Genomic DNA, 17,143 nt, shown 5'->3' on the forward strand with positions numbered 1-17,143 from the left:
GACTTTGATTTTGAAAGAATGAAAAGGATTACCTGAAGAGGTGCAAGTGTGATTGTGATTGGATTCAGATATTTATCTTTGAAGTTAGTGATCTAACGGTTCAATTTTATCTTTGACATACACGCAGTTTATATGTATGCTGGAAAGTAAAATGCGGAAATGTAAAGTGCGGAAAGTAAATCTACGCTATTACATCGATTTTGCAGCAAACGTAAACTAGCCTATTTACATGAATTTGACATCCTATACATTTATCTAGGAATTTAAATTGCAAGAAAATAAAAGGCATGTTTTTTGGATTTTTATGATTGATTTTAATTATAATTAATGCATGATTAATTAAATTAAAATGAAGAAAAAAGATGAAAATAGATTTAAACCTAGATATTAAGTTTAAAATATGTACAAAACATTTGTTAATTAATTTTAAAACAAAACTAATTTTTTTTGGAATTTTTGAAATTGATTGGAAATTGATTAAGCTAATTAATACATAATTATACAAATAATTATACAAATAATTAAAACTTAAAAAGAAAATTATTCAAAATATGTACAAAATTAGTTTATAATATATAAACAATATTTAACACAAAGAACAATTTTTTTTATGATTTTTTGATTGGTTAGAATAATTAAAAAGCCAATATATAAATATATACTAATTAATTATGTAAAATATTGAAATTATGAAGAAAAATAAAATATTTTTATTTCAGAAAATAATATATTATTTTAGAAGTCTAAAAATATTTTTTGTGTATTTTTTGGATTTTTAAAACTATTTTTAATTAATTTAACAAAGAAATTAAAATAAAATAGAAAATAAAATAGAAAATAAAAGGATACTGATCCTGTATGGAAATTAAATGAGGGAGTATGATATGCGTGCGTGTACTGAGGCGTTGGATGAGCTGATGGATGGATCAGAAGGCCCAGATGGTGAGGGACCATAGCACGTGGAACACCTGCAAAACACTGAATTCCAAGTCAGTTTAAAAAAACACGCGCGCGCCTCCCAGCGAATCAGAGGGCGCCACGCATCATCTTCAACCTTCAGATAGGTTTTTACACCGTTCATTTGCAGGTGGTGTAAAAAACCCAATCTTTTACACCTGGTAATAATAGCGAATACAAGCAAACGTGAGTATAAATTTGGCGCGATGGTATGGTTGAGTTCGTATTGTTCATGCGAACTCAATGGTGCTATTCAGAACCTGTAATTTTGCCTAATTTGGAAAACCCTAATTTTGGGATGAAGAACCCTAAAATGGTGGTTTCGTGTATACGCATCTAAAACTTAATTAAAGCTCCAGAAATGATCTACACCTCAAACCAAACTCATTAGTATGTCTACATCTTGTTAAATATGTGTGAATAGCCAGATACGAATTGATTTTAGTTTGAACAATTTTTGACCTGTGTAGCTCGATTCAGTGAGCTTCAAGGCTTGTAATTGATTGAGATAGTTTCAGTGATGTTCAAGGAAGGTGTATGAATGCTTAGTTTGTATTGAAATGAGCAGAAATTACAAATTCGAATTTGAGTTTTATTTGAATTTTTTCAAGTGATTACAAAGGTGTTATGCTTAGCTTTGCTTCTGAACTTGTCTCCCCTCGTTTGCTGAACTATGATAGCTTATTTATAAGCTATGTGTGCTTAGAATTGAAGCTAAGATGTGTCTTAGTTGCCTTTGTTGAAACTTTGCATTTTTTAATATAAAAAAGCTTGAATTCTTGACCAAGTCATCTTGCCTTCAATGCACCTGCCTTGCTCTTCAATTCTCTGCAGAAGATGAAGATTCCTTAGGGGTGAGTCATGCTTGGAAGTTAAGCTACCATTATCCATGCATTTTCCTTTTAATTTTAATCTTAAAGTAAGATAAAATCATGCAAAAATGGATAAAAAAAGGTATGGGCTTAGTCTTGGTCGTGGGAGGCCCATAGTAACATGGAAATGATGTTTGAATGCTGAAAACTTGGCCCCTTTTGGAAAAAATACATTTTTGAGCAATGTTGATTTCATGTATTTTCCCAAAATTTAACCAACTTCAACAAGGTGTAAATCCTTCAATTTTTGTCATATGAAGGAGATCTTGCACTTTTTGGAAACCTCAAAGAGTCCTCTAACCAATGCCTTTGGTCTCATGTCAAAATGATTTTTGAAGCTCCTTGTGTGTCCTTTTGAAAAAAGTGTCTTTTTGTTGACTTTGAAAATGACCTGTAATGTCTTTGATCATATTTTTCAAATGGTGAATCCAATGACCATGGGATCAATGGCATTTGAAAGATAATTGAATTTCCTTCAAAACAAGCTTTGGTTTGAATTTTTTGGATGAAGGATGAGAGAGTTATGATCAGTCAAAGTTGAGTTGACTTTTCAGGCAAAAACCCTAATTTTGAATCTTAGGGTTTTGTTGATTTTTGATCTTTCCTTGATGAATTATGATCATCCAATGATCAAATGATGAATCCTTTGACAAAATATGGACTTTGACAAAAAATTTCATTTTTGACTGTCTGTTGACTTTTTGGTCAAACGGGTCGTCTGTTGACTGTTTGAGCTGCTGACGGTGCGTCTGAGTGAATTGAAGTTTGAAAATTTGTATGATGGTACTTTGAGATATATGGATGTGTATGAAATCCATTTGAGCTCTCAAAAACTTGTTGCTCCTGTAAAAACAAGAAAAACCCTGATTAGGGACTGTTTGTGTAGGAGGCAGTTAAGCGTACCTGATTTTTGTGCAGTGCTGAGTTTCTGCTAATCGCGTGATATTCAGAAGACTTCTAGCACAAAAATCTTGGAAATTTGAATTGTGTAAGATTGATTTGATTGATGGTACAAAACACTGTGAATTGTACTGCCAGCAGTTTGGCTGTCAACTGACTGTCCAGGTATTGACGTAGCAGTTAGAGTGAAAAATCAACAGTCAAAGTTAATTTTCTTTTTTTGTTGTTTTTTTTTGTTTTTTGTTTTATGTGAAAAATGAAAGTTTATTTACATGACTTGTTAGAAAAACACAGACATAATAAATAACTAATATTTACGGTATGCGGGCAAAATTACCGATAATAACCCTGAAAATCATTTAATGCACAGAAATAGGAATATTTGACTGGCAGAAAACACACAAAATATTATCTTAGTAATTAAGCAATATTATGACAAATAGTACAACATTTAATACTGACAGTACAAATATCACATACTATATTGAATAGTACGACGAATAAACGGTACATTTAAGAAATAAGAAATACGGCAAATTTTAAGAATGACGATTAATAACCCATGCTATGAACAATAACATGTAGATGATTGGGAGTGCAACCATTGCAGGTCCACACTCTTCAGGACTATGTAGGCAGAAGAAAGTCATGATCACCGTAGCAATGGTGATGACTGTAAGAAACAGTGTCTCTATCCACTTTGCCATTCTTGTCAGGGAAGAAGAGAAAATAGATATGAGATAGGAATTTGAAAGATGAGTTGGAATTTGATGTGAGATTTTATGAAAGAAAATGAGAGGTATTTATAGAATGGAAAGAAGGAAAGAGACGTTGGGGAATGATGTGATTCCGTACAAAAGGAAAATTTGAGTGGAAGTAAGATTTGAAAGAAAGTGTATGATAGTGTTGGAAAAAGAGAGATTTGATTTTTGAAAAAGAGATTTGAAAAGATTTTTGAAAATAATGGAATATAGTACAAAAATTAGTGGGAAACAAAAGATAGTAATAATCTACTTGTTACCAGTACAGTCTGAGTTTCCTGATTCTGCGCCTGCAAAAAGATTTAACTCTGTACCAATTGTGTCAGTACTATTTATCTGTAAATAAATAAATAGCATGTGTGAAGTAATACACAGTATTTGACGTTTGCGTAAGAATAAGTTCAACTGCAAGCCAAATTACTGTATAAGAAAAATTCTAAAAACTAAGTATTTCATATGTCAGGATATTTGTTGAAATAAAAATCCATGATTATATGAGACTCTTAATTTTCAGATTGGAGTTTTCTTGAAAAATATGTGGGCAAATTTTGGGGTATAACACTCACCATCGATCTCCTACTAACTTTGATAACATACTTGACAAGTTTCAAGATGGTTATCTTTAACATTTAACAACTAACTTTAATTTCCGCACCTTTACTATACCGCTCTTTATATTTCTAGCTTTATCGCTTTATTTTATCATTTCATCATATTTACTTTCCGCCGTTTTTTCTTTGTCCACTTGGACATATGTTTATGCTTCCGTTATTTTTCTTTTGTCCACTTGGACCATACTTTACCTTTTTTGGCTAAAACACTAATAAACAATCGAAAATCTAAAAAATACATAAGGCTCTCTTTGGACTATCGGTTACTATCCCTAGCATTTTGGAGATTCGGACTTATGGACCTAGTACCTCTGGACTCATTCTATTACTACCCTGTGATTGTTCTGTCTGTCTGGCATTGTTTTGTTGTATGTTTATGTGTGCAGGTACTTCCTTGAAAGCCCTTGATGGTTAATTCCAAGGCATTGATATAAGGATTTTACCCGAAAACAGCCGTTACTCTGCCCGATTTTCGTCAGAATCTTAATGTGCTTAATAAAAAGTGGTGCTAAGACAATAAGTTCATCTGGATCCCCAAGTGTTAATGTATTGGTATTGATAATTCCAAAGGATGGGAAATCTACCTTGACTCACAATGTCAAGTGTTGGCTTCTTACTTCGGTTAGACCGTTCTTTTCCTTAGCTTTTATTTTACGCAATAGGATAGCCTCTTCATCTCCTCCCATTCTTAAATTTTCAAAATCTTCTCCCTTTTTCCAAAATATTCTTATGTTTGCAATCTTTTCAAAACCTTTTCTTTTAAAATATCTTTCGCCCTTAGTGGCTTTTCTTCAAAAGTTTAGACACCGTTAATTGTCGAAACGAGTGGTTATACCCCACGATTTTGAAATTGATTGATAATAACGAGATCTTTTCCGCGTGAGAGAGCTAGTGGCATACTCGTTGATTTTATCCGAGTTGGCGCCCTTCTTTCATTTGCGATGCAAAGAACTTGTTTGTTCTCATGCTCAAGATCAATGGCTGAGTATTTCTCTCTAACGACAACAAAGTGTTTATTCGTTTTAAAAACGTTTTTCCCAAAAGCGGAACTACATTAGCTCTGACTTCTCCATTGCACCGAGGAGGTATGTAGGCCCAAAGCTTAACGCTTTGCCGAGCTTATTTTAAAAATAAAACAAACCGTTTTTTAGCACACACACAACACAGATTTTCAAAAAGGTTCCTATGGAGTACCACAGATATGAGGGGTGCTTTAAACCTTCCCCTCATATAATCAACACCCGAACCTAAGTTCTCTTTCTTGTTTTTTTAAAAACAAAACTTTGGGTTTTTCGTTCTTTTCCCTTTTCCTTTGAAAAAATAAAGCGCGGTGGCGATTTCAAACGAAATATTGATTCGAGTCAATCCCATGGCTTCGATATCAGATTTTCCCCGCTACAGCACCCTTTCGCAAACTCTATGCAATCTTTTAACATCGAAGGCCAATACATCCCATAACGAAACAAGAGCCATTTCATTTTGTGCCCTGCTTGATGTGCACCACATGCCCCACTATGTACGTTCGACCGAGCCAAGTATGCTTCTGCTTCACCCAAGCATTTCAACAATACCCCTTCAGGAGTTTTCTTGAACAATTCATTTCCCATCAGGAAATATGATAAGGCTCTATACTTGATTTTCCTGTCTGTATCCGTCGAAGGATTTTTCAGATAGTTAATAATTGGACTCCTCCAATCTGTGTCTGCCAACGAGTCTATATTTAGTACTTCGAATTCTTCTTTGTTGGCATAATCCAATTGTGAGTTCTCTAGATCACTTGGAGAAAGTTTAGTAGACATTGCTCTTCCTCTTACTTCAATCAATTCCTCCAACTTTTCTTTTGATACTTTATATCCTGAAGCTAATTGTGCCAGGTCGTTTGCTTACTGGTTATTCACCCTTGATACGTGTTTTAATTCCACATATTCGAATCTCTTGAGTAGCCTATTTGCAATGACAAAATACATGATCAAATTCTCTTTGATACACTTGTACTCCTTTGTCAATTGTTTGATGACCAATTCGGAGTCTCCTTTAATTTCGACTCTGGTTGCCCCCAATTCTAACAAAGCCTCAAGTCCAGCAATTAATGCTTCGTATTCAGCTTCATTGTTGGAGCATAATGGACCTTCGATTTTATACTTGAGCTTTGTTGGAATTCCATCAGGAGAAATTATCAACATTCCAACTCCAGTACCCTCTCTATGTCTTGAACCATCGAAGTATAACTTCCAAGGTTTTAAGTCCACATAATGCTGATGATTCTCAACCACCGCATGGTCGACAATGAAGTCTGACACAATTTGACCTTTCATTGCCTTGAGAGGCTGAAATATTAATGAATATTCAGTAAGGGCCAAAGCCCACTTGCCAATTCGACCATGTAGTATTGGCTTAGATAACATATGTTTAATAACATCACAATGAGATGAAACGTAAACATCAACTGGCTTTATATAATACTTAAGTTTGATACAGGAGAAATACAAGCAAAGGCAGAGCTTTTCTATATCAGTATATCTAGTCTCTGCATCATTGAGTACTCTACTTAAGTAATAAATGGCTCTTTCGATGCCATTCTCATCTTCTTGTGCCAGCATGCTGCCTATTGTTTTATCTGACGCTGAAATGTATAGGCGCATGTGCTTCTTCCCATTTGGGGGAGACGTAATTGGTGGACAAGTCAAGTATTGCTTTATCTGATCGAAAGCTTCTTGATGTTCAGCACGCCATTCAAATTTTCCTTGCTTAAGCCGTAGTAGAGGTGAGAAAGCTTGCGTGCGTTCACTCAAGTTAGAGATAAATCTCCTTAAGAAATTTATCTTACCCAATAATGATTGTAGTTCTTTCTTCGTGGATGGAGACTTGGTTTCCATAATGGCTTTTGTCTTGTTCTGGTTAATTTCTATCCCTTTTTTGTGGACTACGAAACCCAAGAAATCACCTGCCTGCACAAAGAAAGCACATTTGAGGGGGTTCATCTTCAAGCCATATTTCCTCATTCTTTCGAATGATTGGCTCAGATGATCGAGATGACTCATACCCGAGGTAGATTTTACCACAATGTCATCTATATATACTTGCATGAATGTTTCTATAAAGTCATGAAATATAGAATTCATTGCTCTTTGATAAGTTGCCCCAGCGTTTTTCAAACCAAAAGGCATCACAACCCATTCGTAAGTGCCTATTGCCCCTGGGCAACGAAATGCTGTTTTGGATACATCATCTTCTGCTATAAAGATTTGATTGTATCCCGAATATCCATCCAACATGCTCAAATACTCAAAACCTGCGGCTGAGTCTACTAGCATTTCTGCTACAGGCATGGGATACTCGTCTTTAGGAGTAGCTGCATTAAGGTCACGAAAGTCTATGCATACTCTTAGTGAGCCATTCTTTTTAATTACAGTTACTATATTAGCAATCCATTCAACATACCTTGTAGTTTGGATAAATTTGCAACGCAAGAGCCTTTCGACCTCTGCTTTAATCTTCGAGTGAATTTGTGGCGCGAATCTTCTGGGAGTTTGCTTTATAGGCTTCTTCCCTTCTTTTATTGGTAATTTTAATTCGACTAAGCCTCTTCCTAGACCAGGCATCTCATCATAATCCCAAGCAAAACAATCTCTGTTTTCTTTCAGCATTTTGATGACCGTTGCTTTTAATTCTGGTTCTAGTTTCGCGCTGATATATGTTATCCTTTTTTGATCATTGTCTCCAAGATTTACTTCTTCAAGTGGATCTTGGGCCAACATCTTTATGTTCGACGCCATTGGGTCTTTTTCGAATCCCAAAGGTTCCTCGTCGTATATTGCATCTAACCTTTGATTTGGTTCTTCTCTTATGATCTCTTCGTCTGGAGCCGTGTCTTCAGAGAGTTCGAAACTCGTACGTATCTCCAATTATGTTATTCCTTCTTTGGTTAGAACTGCATCTATCTTTGTATTTGATAGTTCGGCTTCGAGAGCCGCCTTCCTTTTGTTCTCGGCCACATAGGCCGAAATCTTTTCGAAGAACGAAGACTCAGACATGATTAATGTCATCGTCCCAGCCTGTTGGCCGTACTGTTGGATAATTCTCCAATGGTGCTGTATCTGCTGGACCATCCATGATCTCTCTATCCCATTGGAATCCATTTGGGTGTAAAGTTAAATAGTACAATGCATTTTTATTTGGGGTATACATCTCTTCTGCAGCATGACAAGGGCCTATGTTTTCCAGGTTCCTATCGAAGTTGGTTTTATTCACCTGGTTGACTTCAGCCATATAGTAACTCTGATCACCTTCGATATTCTCCACTATACCATCTTCCCTCCAAATTGTCACCCTCTGATGCATTTTTTAGGGCACAGCTGCTACCCCATGAATCCATTCCCTACCAAGCAAAAGGTTGTAGTTTGCTTTTGCTGGTATAACCATGAACATAGTTGGCCTGGTAACTGAGCCTACTGTCAAATTGACCTGAACGACTCCCAGTGTTTGTCCTATTTTGCCTTCGTAGTTAGATAAAACCATGTTATGTGGCCTTATATCCGTATCGAACATACCAATTCTCTTTAGCATGTATTGAGGCATTAGGTTCACTGCTGCTCCCCCATCAACTAGGACTTTATTAATGCCAACATTCTCAATCTTAGCCCTGATATAGAGTGGCTTCAAATGATTTCGCATACCCTCATCAGGCCTTTCGAAGAAAGCATTCTGTTCTTCAACTGCACCATTATTCAGCACATAGTAACACACAGGTCTGTGTTTTGCCATTTCTTCGATATCAGCCTCTTCACAGTCTTCCACTTCAGTTTCCTGATTAAACTCGTGAGGGAGTACGGATACAACATTGCAATTCAAGTTTATAGATGACACTCCATCAGAATCAAAATCATTTGTCATTCTATCCTCTTCTTTCCAGGAATTTGAACGCATCTTTTCTTCTTCATCCAAGAGTTTTTCAGCTTCGAATAATCTGCGTTCCACCGGAGGTTTGTTTGACTTTGCCCCCTGGTGTGGGACTTGGTTGCTACTAGATTCTCCAGTTTCTCTTGGCCTGTATTCCTTCTGAGCCTTTTTTATTCTCTGATGCCTTCTCCACTGGGACCGAGACATAGGATTTTTTCCTTTATAATTCTCCAATCGATACGCCTCTCGATTTGGTCTTTGAAATTGTTTCCTATATGCCATTGCAGTTCTCCCTCCTTGGTCCCAACTTCGCCATTTGTTGGTTCTTGCATCAGCTTGCACCCACCTATCCCTGGGTGCATCTGCAGGGATTTTGAATGTTACCCTTCGAGCTCTGGGGTGTGGGCTATCAGGCCTCTTTGTTGGAGTCCATATGTCGAAACCGTACAGGTTAGGACGCAACCCCTGAGTTTCTCGACTCATGTAGCAGTACACACGTTCGAATGATCGTGCTAGCATTTCATCATAGACTGCCCCACATCTGGGGCACAGAGCAACTTCAGTGTTTCCTTTGTGGCATCTGACCAAAAATCCTACTAAGCTTTCCTCCATCCTTGGGTACAGTTGTAGTAGGGGATTTGGCTCTCTTCCTGGGTGTTCCCATCTTTCACGTCGAGCCCTTTCGAAGTTGGCTTCGACCCTTCGATTCAGCATGATCGAACACCTTGGACACATCCATTGTTTACCACCATTTCTCTCATGGCAATTCCAGAGGTAGTCTTTGAGGCTCTCAGTTTTTGGAGGAACTTCGATGCCCCCATTTTGCCTCGTCAGCCATGTCTCTAGTTCGCCAAACTCAGACACTGGGCGTCTGTCGCTGACCATGTTAACCACTGCTGGAGGAACTTCAGAGATTTGGATTTTCTGGAGTTTCATCCTGAGGTCTTCAGTGGCCTCACTGTTTTCTTCCTTCGATGCTTCAGTTATCTCTGTCTTGGAAGATTCTTCAACATCAGTATTGAAGACTATGTCACCATTTAGGCTTTCAGTAGCCTGCTTTCCATTGAACATTGTTTTAGTTTCCACAACTTCGACTTCAGATGCCTCCACCATGTTGATATCTTCTACCTCACAGAGGCTAGCGTCAGCAATGTTCAGGGGATTGGTATCGACCCTCATGTGACTCTTGGTCTTGTCAGCAAACTTCAACCTTCCATCATTGATAGCATTTTGAATTAGATCCCTGAAAAGAAAACATTGAGAAGTTTTATGACCTAAAAAACCATGATATTTACAAAAACCTCTTTTCTTCCGTTGTTCCAACGGAGGAATTTTGGAATTTGGAGGTAGTATCATTTGGCCATCTTTTACCAGTAAATCAAATATTTCATCACACTTGGTAACGTCGAATGTATAAGTTTTCTTAGGGAACCTATCATTCTTATCGTTTTCTACTGGGTTTTTTCCATTTGCAGGATTTAGCAATTTGCAGGCATAAGGTGGCGCCTCTTTCAACTCAGCCAAGTCTATTTCGACTTCTTCAGGGCTATATGAGTCATTGAAAGACTCATCATCAGCGTCCTCGGCTTCGACGTACGCTACCCTTTCCTTCTTATAACTTTTATTTGCCCCAACTTTTTCTGCCTTCAGACGTTCGACCTGTCGAATCCTGTCTGCTAATTGGGCCATGTCCCTAAGGTATTGGGTATCTAGTTTCTTTCTTATTGAATAATCTAGACCACCCGCAGCCATCTCGACAAGTTCATGCTCTGGGACTGTTGTAAAACACCTTGATTTCAACAGACGGAACCTATTCAAGTAGTCATCAATTGTTTCTGTGAATTTTCTCTTAATACTGGCCAATTCTTTCAAACTTATCTTAGTTTGGCCCATATAGAATTGCTCATGGAACAGCCTTTCTAAGTATGCCCATGCATCTATCGAGTTTGGTGGCAAAGTAGTAAACCAAATGAAGGCATTCTTTGTCAGCGAACTAGGGAAATATTTGATCCTTAAATCCTCGTTTCCCGCTAAGTCTCCTGCTTCTGTCAAATATCTAGCAATATGTTCCACCGTTGACTCATTAGTTTCGCTTGAAAATTTTGTAAATTTGGGTACCTTAGTGCCCCTAGGCAATTCTGTCTGCATGATATAATCTGATATAGGGGATGTATAATTTGGACGTCTAAGTCCAGTACTAAGGCCATTATTGGCCATAACCCTTTCTATCATGGCAGTTAAGTTATTTTCTGTAGCCAGATTTTCTCTTCTGACTCTTTGGACAACCTCATCTGGGTGTTCGTTCCTACCCACAACCCTTAATCTGGGTCGCTCTTCCTCCGTTTCCTGTCGAACGGGGACAGTTCTTTGATTTGAAGCCTCTAAGTTAATTACTGGAGTTCCTTCGATCGTCTCTGTTCTTCGTGAGGGGCCTACATCCCTAGTGGCTGTCCTAGATAACGGAACTATATCTTGTACACGTTCCATAATGAGCCTCTCTTCTTGATTCAAAGGCTGTTTGTCTTTCCTTCTAGGTGGTGTTACTCCCATGAACTCTGCCATTCAATTCATTTGAGATGATATCTTTTGGAAAGTCTCCACGTTTTCCCTATTTGTAGTAGCAATATTTGTCACTAGTGGGTTTAAAATTGAAGTCAATTCTCTGGCCAAAGCCCCTAGCATATCATGGTTGCTTGCATCCATTTCCTGTCGAAATGCTGCTTGGTTATTTGTGGTAAAGTGGGGCATCTGGGTAGAAAAACTAGTGTTGTGTGCACTTCGACCCACTGAACTAACATTCGGTGAAAATGTCGCATTGTTAGTTGGGGCATATATAGGTCCTGCCCCTCGTACGCCTGTTTCATATTGGTATGGCATTCCATATGGATTATTTGGTCTCCATTCGAAAGCAGAATTCGTGCCTTGACCAAACAAATTGTTTGCAGTATTTGTCGAGGAAAACGGTACGTCCTCTGCACTTGTGGATGAGGGTGCGGTTGTCGACACTGAAACTGGAATAGTCCCTGAGGGTCCTGTATTATTTTCAGGCATAGCCTGGGAATTATCTGCAGGTCTCGATCCATTTGGACCCGTTGTATCCCGTGTTCCTTGAGTGAAAGTCGAATTTGCCGCTCCTGATCCTGAACCTTGTGGGGGATCTTGATCACCCCCTGCACTGGCCGTAACGACCATTTTCTTGTTGTACCTTTGTTTGGGAATCGGTTGTGCACTGTTCGTTAATTTACCGTTCCTAAGGTTCATACAAGGTCTTGATATTGTCTAGACAAAAATAAAGCAATTGATTAAAACAATCCGCTTGACACTGTCCCACTGGGCGTGCCAATTTGTTTACGGTGATTTCCGGTAAACAACCGCTAGTCTTCCAAACTATAATAAATATGATTTGGTTACTCGCAGGATCGACTAGATTGATCCTAGGACACATAGTCAAAAAGATTGTTATCAATGCTCATTTGAACCATATTCATGATTCGTCTTCGTCAATAAGCGTTGTTCGATTAAAGAACAAGTAATCTTGATAATCACTTTGTTATATGTAAGTATGATTTCAATGAAAAGATAAGTAACATAACATATGAAACTAAAAGGACTGTTAAAACGTAAAGAATCTTAGAATGCAGAAACGTTAAAGACTTTGAAAGTAAATAACATGAAAGTAATTCGAAAGTAAATGACATTAAAGTAAAGATACAAAAATGTAAATGGCAAGAAGTAAATGGAATGCAGTAATTCTGAAAGATATTTGAAAACGAAAGATAATACACATGTATTAAAGTGGTGGTGTCATACGTACATTTTCTCAGCGAACTCTTTCTTTTAACGCTTGATACTTGAGTAAATATGTGAGTGATTTGTACAAAATGAACACACAGAATCCTAACATTAAGACTCCTATTTATACTAGTTTCGACCTTAACGGTCCTACACTAATCTGCTGCCACGTCTCTCATAAGAACTTCCAGCGACGCCATCTGTTACTTGGACAGTTACGAAACCGTCTTCGAATTTCAAATCTTCCCGCCTGAGTCCGTCTTCGACGCGTGGCAGTGTATTAAAAACACTACGAAAACACGCTAAGTAGTAATACTTGAATATATTTTATAAATTTTGTCTAAGTCCCCGAAGACACATACTTTCACTAGCTTTCAGTATTCATTATCTTCATAACGAACTTAGAAATCTTTATTCTCGAAGCATGGCCATCAGTAGCCATTCTTTCATTTTTAAGGGATGGCCATCAGTAACCATCTTTCCTTCGATTTTCCACTTCTTCGAAGGACAAATATTACAAGACGAAATCTTCAGCTAACATTAGGTCATGTACAAACTTTCAAGTTTCACCCATAATTCAGATGCCGTCGTTTCCTTTGATACCTGCCAGAGAACCATATCACCAAGGCTTAACAAAATTGTGATGTGTGCTCTCTCTTTCCGTTAACGCATTGTCCATAGTCGTCGCTCCCTTCAACGCTTCCAAGCAACCCTGCTGAACCAGTAGGGATTTCATCTTCAAGCGCCACAGACCGAAATCGTTCACTCCGGTGAACTTTTCAATCTCATACTTTGTTGAAGGCATCTTCTCCACGCTCACCGCACCAATTTGTTGTGAACTCAATGCCAGGAACGAAGTATAAAACAAGGGATGAATAAAAGAAGAACAAAAGAATTGGTTATAACTGATATTATTTTACTTTCTCTTAGAAAACAAGATTACAAGTTTACAAGAATAACAAATAACCTCTCTCACCCTAAATTAGGATTTGCAGTATGCAATGATGAGAGACTAGTATGCTATTTATAATAAAACTTAACATACTAACTAATGGGATTTTTCCACAAGGCCCATTACACAAGCTAACTTAATAAACAAGCTAACTTAACAAATTAGGGTTTAAACTATGTATTTTGAATATTTCACACAAATTAAAAAATATAATTAATTTTATATGAAAAATAGAAATTATAAATGACTCTACAATAAACTCTTTATTAATTATATGGAAAAGACAAATTAAAAGATTTGAAGGAAGAAACCGTAGTAAATACATATACATGTGGATATTAAAAAAAATTATTAATATTATATTGAAATTGTAAAGTGACTTATAATTTGAAACAATTTTTTACAAAATATTTTATAATTTGGAACACATGGAGGTTTTTGGCTCAAATAATATTACACTCATGAGTCAGGTTATTGGCTCCGCTACTAATCTTAAATATTCTTTTTTGAAGAAGTTAAAAACATTAAATTAAAACATTCTACAATGTCTAGAATGACTAAGATGCTAGAGTTCAAACAAAACAGACAATCATATGAACAAACAAAACAACAAATCAGGGTGAAAACTCAATGCAAAGAAGCAGATGAGTCCATCATATATTAACATCATAATTAAAAGACAATTTTTCATCTCACCTTTGCTATATGTAGCGCATCTTTAAAAATTTTAAAATATTTTTGGATAAATTTGGAGATACATCTCCAAATGCACCAAATACTAATTTTTGGCAAACTTAATTCGTAGAAGTGTCTCTGAATACACCAAGGGTAAATTCAAAGATACATCTTTGAAATAATCTTTTCACTTTGAATTTTTTTTAAACCGTTCAGTGATATTTTTGGAGATGTATATCCAAAAATGTCCAGCGGAAAATTAAATATATGTATGATCATCTTCCTCACTCTTCAAACTCTCCAAACTCCTCTATAACAAAAAAAAAACCTTGAAAAAAACTCATTCTCAATCAACTTTTCGATTTCAAACCAGATTTCTTACATTTTATCACATCAAATGGAGCATAATAAGCTACAATTTAAGGTAAAGTTCTCTCATTTCATCGCACATTGCATGCATAGATCGTCATTTTTGCTGAAAAAATGTTTGCTTGGTCCGGAAATACATATCTGAACTTACCAACATTATTTCGGATATGTATATCTGAATTAGTCTGTTACTGGTTTTTTTAGCCTTTTCCTATTTTGGTTATTATTAGATATGATTCATTCAAATATGTTTCCCAAAGCTGATGTATGTAACGATGTAAAACAGGATGAAGCAACTAATAATGTTAAACCAATTAAAGTTAAGCATGATGTTAACTGGAAAAAGTGAAGGATGATGTTAAACCGATAGAGATAGGCATTGGTCAATGTTTCATAAATGAACAATTATATACTGCTCGTGAACATATGCTTTAATGAATCTGCATGGTAGCTGGGAATTTGGGATTTGGCATTGTGATCGGAAGGTCCGACAATGGTTCAAATAGAAGACAAGCATTTGTAACCATGAGACGTGAGAGAAGTGGCACGTATGTTCCCCCGATTCGGGAGTTGAATAGTGAGGACACCGAAACCATAAAGTCTGGTTGTCCGTTTAAACTGCACAGATATTGTAGTGTCAATGAGATATGGAAATTTAATGTGCTTTCAGGTTTATTTGAAACCTAGGTGTCCAATTCCAGCTACATCGATCGAGTGGACGACACATTCAACAAATGATCCAGAAATTTAGCTGGATCAATTGATGGAGAGGATAATAGAGCTCACAAATTGATGGAGCTTGAAAGAGAATCAAATAAGGAAGCGTCGAAGGTGGAATCAATTTTAGATTTATGAGATACTAAATCATTTGATGTATTTTAGACTGTAATCGATACACTATTTTGTATGTATTAATATTGATACGATTTAATACATATTAATTTTATGGTTTGCTTTTGGTTTACATTGCATGTGTTTGTCTACAAAGTTTCTAGTTTTTTCTGATTCAGGTAAGTTTTCGTGTATATATCTTCGAAGTCACCCTTATTCGGATATGTATTTATGAAATTTTAACTAATATATGATAAGGTTTTTGACGTCCAAAGTGACTCAATACTTGTATAAATAGGGTGTGTCTCAACCCCTTATTTGCTGCACACCACCCCGGACTACCAAAAAAGTAGGGGCAGACTAAAATCAAAGAATGAGCTCATATACCCACCTTGCATTTATGTATTTCAATGGCGAGAAACCACCACTTCCGTTTAGAGCCACCGAGGATACATCCCTCGCAAATATGATATACAAATTGAATACTCTGCTACGCTTTCTAGAAAATTGCAAAGTTATCAAACTCGAGTATCGGTCACCCTCGTTTGACAACGCATCATCATTCCTCCCAGCCATAGTGTCACTACAACACAAAAACAATCAACACAAACAACAATACACAATTGTTAGACTACACTATAACTCGACACTTGGCCGGACATATTTTAATAAGCAACTTCATGCCCCGTTAAAAGAAATATTTTCAGTAATTTCATGTACCACTAATAATCAATATTTTGATCAATAACTTCGTGTCCCGTTTCAGTTGTATATTTTTTTTAATACTAAATGTACATTTTTTTTTAATATATAATTTTGTTTTTATTTATAACATGATTTTTAACTCTTTTTTACTTCGCAAAGACTTTAGTACTTCAATTTCACGTGCATTCTCTCCAATGTCATCATTCGCATCACGTTATAACCTTTATTTTATGGATAACATTATAATATAATTTTTTACAGATAATTGAAGACTGCAACACTGTGATTCGTATTATTCGCATTACATTTAAGATAATTAAAGAGTAAAATGAGATCATTTAATTAGAACAATGAAGTTATTGTATTAAGTAGAAAAATTGAATTTTAAAAAGTTTGTTAAAATTATAATATAAATATAAAGATTTCACAGGTATTACTGGAATCATAATTTTAATTAAAAATTATAGTTAAAAAATAATTACAAAATAGTCTTGATTAAATTGTTCATTTGTTGTTGTGATGTTTTTGAATTTGTGTGTTGATATTGTTGAAGATCTTAGTCATTTTTTAAATAATTTTTTTATTTATTTTAAGGTCTTTAAATTTTGATAGATTCATGATATTTTAATCGCACACAAACATAAAAAAACACTATTCTTTATTCTTTATATATTAAATAGTAATAATGATAATTAATTATTTTTTATTTTTTTCTTTTCAAACACTTTTTGAAAATGATCAATAAATTTTAATTTTTAAAATTCAAAACAACTTTAAATTATTTTTCTTTTTAAAAAAATTAATCGGTTGTACATATAT

The sequence above is a fragment of the Vicia villosa genome, linkage group LG3 (genome assembly GCF_029867415.1).
Source record: "Vicia villosa cultivar HV-30 ecotype Madison, WI linkage group LG3, Vvil1.0, whole genome shotgun sequence".
Classification (NCBI taxonomy): domain Eukaryota; kingdom Viridiplantae; phylum Streptophyta; class Magnoliopsida; order Fabales; family Fabaceae; genus Vicia; species Vicia villosa.